This window comes from Haliotis cracherodii, unplaced genomic scaffold (genome assembly GCF_022045235.1).
Source record: "Haliotis cracherodii isolate W230 unplaced genomic scaffold, xgHalCrac1.p SCAF_9, whole genome shotgun sequence".
NCBI lineage: Eukaryota > Metazoa > Mollusca > Gastropoda > Lepetellida > Haliotidae > Haliotis > Haliotis cracherodii.
The window spans coordinates 53,482,612-53,489,224 of NW_027266343.1; positions in this window are offsets into that span (position 1 = coordinate 53,482,612).

Sequence of the window (6,613 nt, forward strand, 5' to 3'; positions counted from 1 at the left end):
ACAGACTTTACATAAGATATCATTGAGCCATACATATATCAATGAGACGACAAAGGACCACCGTAAATCGAGCACTTTCCTTTAAAATTGAAATGTGAAACAAATACACAACAGCAGAAAAATGTATGTGATAAGGAAACATCAACGGCGCCATCGGATTTGCTGTTTACATAGCGCCACAATACATTAGACTGTGTTGAGTCACTTTGCTGACTTGGCTTCAGAGTGAGTGAGTGAGTGAGTGAGTGAGTGAGTGAGTGAGTGAGTGAGTGAGCCCGGGTCTTCGGCGTGACGAGCGAATGCTTTAACCACTAGGCTACCTGACCGCCCCCATAGGCTGTGAAATCGAACCTTTGCTTCCTTCCTTCTATTTATAAGTATTCACTCATTCATTAAATAGTTCCTCATTTGACATGTATGGCAGGTTTCATCACTTTACTTTACATTCGGGTTGCCCAAAGAACATGTTGTCCCTTGCGTGTAACGATATAGCTTGTGAGATAATGGATGTATGGAACAGCCAATGTTCAACAGCCGCCTGCATTGTACTTGTGTAATAGGGCAGGTTTATCTATCCGTGCCGTAAGGCTACCATGATATACTGGCCTAGACATTATCAAAACAGCGTTACGCGAACATTTCCGTACTTTTATAGAGTAGATGGCTCTTCTGTAATGGAATGACGTTGTTTTCTCTTCTAAAAACGACACGGGCACATAATGACAGTCTCAGTTCTTGCAGGCGTGTTTAGCCAATCCATTCCCATAAAAGACCAATATTTCCTTTAATCTAGGACCGCATTTGTATCACACCCGCTGCGAACAGGATTTCATTCCAACTAAAAAAACTTTAAAAAAGTGCCTTTGGTCATTCTTTATTCAAAGTCCAGGAGATGAGTCTACACTAACTCGAGACAGGAGACAAACATTCCTTCTGCAGTGTATATCTACTCGAGATACATTTTATTGTGTTACCTTCGCTGTGCCTAGGGAGTGTGATAACTTGATATATAATGTAATGTTAGCAATAATAATATACGTTATATCTAATGGCTGTAATGCCCTCTGTAGTCTTACAATCGTCGCATCTAGTGATAGCAATAAACTTTATGGTGTTTTTGACATTATAATCTAGGGAGAGTAATACCCCCCTATGGTGTCATTGTAATTAAATCAAGGGATGGTAATACCCCCTATGGTGTCATTGTAATTGAATCTAGGGATGGTAATACCCCCTATGGTGTCATTGTAATCGAATCTAGGGATGGTAATACCCCCTATGGTGTCATCGTAATTGAATCTAGGGATGGTAATACCCCCTATGGTGTCATTGTAATTGAATCTAGGCATGGTTATACCCCCTATGGTGTCATTGTAATTGAATCTAGGGATTGTAATACCCCGTATGGTGTCACTGTAATTGAATCTAGGGATGGTAATACCCCCTAAGGTGTCAATGTAATTTAATCTAGGGATGGTTATACCTTTTATATTGTTATATATATTGTATCTAGGGATGGTAATATCCTCTATGTTGTTGCCCATGCATTTAGGGATAGTTATACCTATGGTATTATTGTCCGTGTATTATGGGATGGTAATACTGAAAAAGAAAACATATGCAAGTAAATATGTTATTCGTACCTTAGTACGAAGTCAACGTAATACCGAGTTGCCGTCATACTGCCATAGATGATATCCTCTGTAGTTATTCCTGATTAGTGAGTGAGTAAGTTTGGTTTAAAGCCACGTTTAACAGTATTCCAGTTATATCACGGCGTGTCAGCTTGATGTGGGAGGAAAGCTCGAAGTGATGCAGGTATCAGACGTTTACCACTTCGGTGAAACCAACGAGCACGGGTATGGTGCTGACAAACCTAGAAACATAATCGGGGCGAACCGGGATTCGAACCCACAATCATAGTTTTCTGGAGTGCCCAAGGGACGCAACTCTGCACAGCGAATCGCGGCACCTTGACGACTGGACCATATTCCTGATTATAACAGATCACCAGTAATCTATAATTGTCGAAAGAGAACCTTAGTCGTCCTTTACCTGGATTATGGCTCATTGTGGCCATTATGATTAAAATATCAAAACACATAACACGTCAGTAAAGTTGTTAGAGTGCCTTGGTGTGGCAATGACTTCAGTTCTTCTGTACATTACCAACTCTGCTCTTTGATAACGCAAGGCACAGGAAGGTGCAGGTAATATAAGAATATAAAGGCGTTATCATTATCTGCCAATGTCTACAGTCTTCAGTGACTATTCTATATTCGATTCCCTACGAAAAGATGCCGTGGAGCTTATTTTTACAACAAAACTATAATTATTTTAAGAAATAGTATTAATGAGTCATTGTAAATACAAACATAGCGGTAAAGGGAATATTAACTAAAAATATAAATATACTTAAATATGATTCTGTGGAGAAACCTTTTAGTTATGTAAATAATCAGCCATGTATAACATACTATACCCAGCTCTGGCAACAAATTGTTACACTCGTGGGAGTTCATATGCGAAACCTTTGATCTCTGTGTTATATCAGTGACATAATGGTGTATGGACTTTCATACAGCATTAACTTGAACCAAGAGCCAGTGTCTCGGGACCTGCAACACGAATCGCTAACAGTATTCCCATATACACCCCAAAGACTGCATTGCATCAGATCACCAGTTCAGCTCAAGGCTAAGTCAATGCAATTTTCAAATCCCAATTGTAAAGAGCTTCCCATAGATAATTGGAATGGCTTATGCTAAAAGCCGTAACATGATTCAAGAAAATAGCTAAATGGTGATTATGATGCAACGAAATAGATAGGTCCTCTCCATGCCACCCATAACCAGTGACGGGAGAAAGGCAAAAAGGTAACCGGTAATTTCCCAATGTCATCATCCCCCGAAGAAGGCTGTGGTTAATGATAAGTAAGAAATGTTCATCTGCGTGATGTTCAGAGCAGTCTGACTAAACCGGCTTCATTAGAAAATGGAGAAAATGTTAGTTTATAGAGTTTTCCAAATAACAGAAACATGGTGTAGCATTGAAGCAGTTTCCCACAGACCAACACCTAATGTGGTGCCAGAGTACGATGGGTTTCTGTTATTAGTGAATGATTTTATGCACAATGTGCGAGTGGTGGGTTCTATCGGTTGGCGAAGACATCCTGATTTTCAGTGATCCATTCATATATTTGGACCGCTATTTTGCCTTTTAAGCCCACTGGAATCTGTTACGGCAGACATTGATTATTCTCTAGCGTTGACGTTGTATGTTATTTGTTAGGAGTTACAGTGATAGTTGCGCTTCACGACGACACATTAACAGTCGGCATTGTTAACCCGTAAGATTCACTTCATTCCAGTTTAAAGTAGACTGTAGGTGATGACGGGAACCAGGTGTTTGCGAACACGATGCCTCTCTATAATGTGAAGAACTAGTATTGTCTGCCACTAGACTGGAAACCGGTATCAGTGAAGGACTGCGCTTTCCGTGTGCGGTACAACTTAATGTGAAAAGGACACGTGTGCGGTAGATTGCCACAGCTGATTACAGACGATACCATTGCCGGTTCCCTAGGATCTAGGATTCAGTGGCAGAAACCCATAACAGAATCCCATGACAAGATCCAGTTGACATAATATGATAACCTGACCTGTTGGCCGAATATGTTTACGAAACAGACTTACAACATCGGGTGACAGTCTCCATGGTCAGAATACAATGTTAAATCCTGACGAATCCAGTGGCTTCAGTGATGACATATTCTCATGTACTTGAATTCAGTAACAGGGATAACAAACGCCCCTTTCAGGTTTCTGGTCGTAGCCAGAGGCTTATGAAATGATTTGGTCAAGGCCTGCTTTAATCCACATATGCTTCGAAAAGATTCTTGTCGATGGCGTCTTAAAGCCGTTCAGTGTCTGCGGCCAAATGGGTGACATTAAAGACCTTCAAAGATGTCTGTTGATATCGTATTGAAAGATGGGGACATTTATTTCAACGAACATGCTGCACCACGATTTCTACAAACCTCGTGGGATAGACCCTTTTCATGGTCTGTCGTTTCCTGACTACAGTGGAGGGGATTAATCTGTACTCTGAATGTCGTCCCACCAATGGCACGTAGCTATATTTATTCCAGGAAAATCTGAAATCAAATGAAAACTCCAGACATTCAGTTTATTTTGAAAAATATCTACGAAATTGAAAGATGAATAAATATCGACCGTATCGGAATTGTATACACAACGATAACTGTTTATTACAGTGAAATATCAAAAGAAAACGGGATATGCCTTACGGGTCTTGCGAAAGAGGCGCATTACAGATCTTAGCGATAGAATTCTATATTTAGGCTTTGTTCCTATTACATCGTTTTCTGCTCTTTGGTATCATGATGTTTGGTTTTGGTCCCATATTTTCTATTACATTACGACATTGTTAGAGCACAACAAAAATACTACAGTTCAGATGTAACTTACTGACCTCACTGTCTAAAGTCAGTCACGGTGACCAGTTTATAACGTTTCAAGCAGCCGTCGTCCATAGTTTCCTACTGTTGTGGTTGTCATTTTTACCACTGCTATGAATATCATTATTATTATTTTCATCTTCATCAAGGACTTAAAGAAAACAATGTTGTGTTTGTTCCTCTTGTGCATGATTGACAAGTGCCTCGCTTGTGTATATCACTCAAAGTTTGTTACGGATCACGTTTTGATAGCAAAACATCACCCAACAAATAAAGATTGAAATATGTCACAATGATAAACGGACAAAAGCATGTTGTCATGGGCACAATGTGCATGAGGTGGGGTGAAATGGGGTTTAACGTCGCGTTCAGAATTAGAGAGAATTAGGCAAATGTAAAGATGTATTGGTGTCAGCAAAAGTGTGATAGGACATGAAATCGATACCAGACCGTTTGGATCAGCTACTAAGCGATATGCAGGTGGTCGACAGCGTTCCCCCACATAGCGGGAAGACAAGTTTCTTTTGATTGCAGCAAGACGTATTCACTTCGTGACTGCCACCACACTCAGAAATGACCTGCGGCCCGCACGTTTGAATAGGACTGAAGATCACGTCAGTTGGAAAGACCAGGACCAGGCTCCAGTACTTTTCACTGATGAATCGAAATATTGTCTGGACTTCACAGACCGTCGTGCCCGAGTGTGGAGAAACATTTCAGGATTCCAACGTAGCCAAACATGACCGCTATGGAGATCAGAAGAGCGGGAAGAACCGATCTCAATGTGTGACAGTGGGGCACCATGATAGCTGTGCGCTCCAAGAATTACACCGGGCACCAGACCTCAACCCTGTCGAAGACATGTGGAATGAGCTGCAGATCGCCCTCTCACGACGCCCTGTCGTTCCGGCAACTACAGGAACTCGCAATGCCCTTATTGAAGAGTGTAACAGTCTTACTTTGGTAACCATCCAGACACTTCTTGGGGAGCATGACACGACGTTTCCAGGCTGTGGTCGCATCACATACACGCAACTAGGAGTTTGTTTCTTGACAATGAATTTGTTTTCGTTAATGTTGGACTTTTCAGCGTTGGTCAGATACTCTCATGTTTTTACGAGTGAGCCTACTGATTATTGATCACATGTTGTTTGTTGGCATTGTGTGGCACATGACAACCGTTAGTTGTTCATTAAACATGCCTTCAGACATTATTGCGTTTGGCTATTTCTTCAGATGCCCCTGATTTGACGTATTACCTTTTATAGTGGTGATCCTTAGCAAAGTTGAGTAGTATATACAAAACAAAGAACATCAGGTCAAACCCATTCATAACCATTGTCTGAGACGATTTCGGAAGTTATCGGATTTAAATCATTCAACCTTTTGTCAAGAAATAACGAGCCCTTATTAGCTTTGTTTAACTTTTAGAAATGTAGCAAGCTATGGATCAGTATAACATGTGGATATCTATCTAACCTTCTAACCTACAAAAACAACTCGGTCAAGACTATGTCTAGCTCGTGAGGTTAAACAGCAGATGTTGGAATTATGTATGGTCAAAGGTTCTGAGAGAATGGTAATAAAGGAACTTATTTTGCCGTTATAAACAAATAGTACTGCATGAAGATTGCAAACATTGATAATGTTTGATAAATATGTTTTTGTTGCTCGAGATCAAAGCGTTTTCATGATCACCATCTATTTGTATGCTTGTGTTTATCTTAGTGAAAAAGAGGTTTGTACGTACGAGCTTTTGTTTTATTGAGTATCCTCAGGTCAGTTCATAACGAGTACTTGTCTGAGTGAGTTAGAGTTCAATATAGTATATCTAGTATATCACGACAGGCCAGCTTAAGGTTGCAGAAAGGAGATGGTGACGCTGGTCATTGATGACACATGCAAACATTAAAAGTGAGTGAGTGAGTGAGTGAGTGAGTGAGTATGGTTTTACGCCGCTTTTAGCAATATTCCAGCAATATCACAGCAAGGGACACCATAAATGGGCTTCACACATTGTACCCGGGTCTTCGGTGTGACGAGCGATCTAAAACAGATGGTGACAATAGATATGGTCACAAATATAACTAGTAAAATATGAAAGCAACTGTCCTCTGAACTTTACTCAGGAAG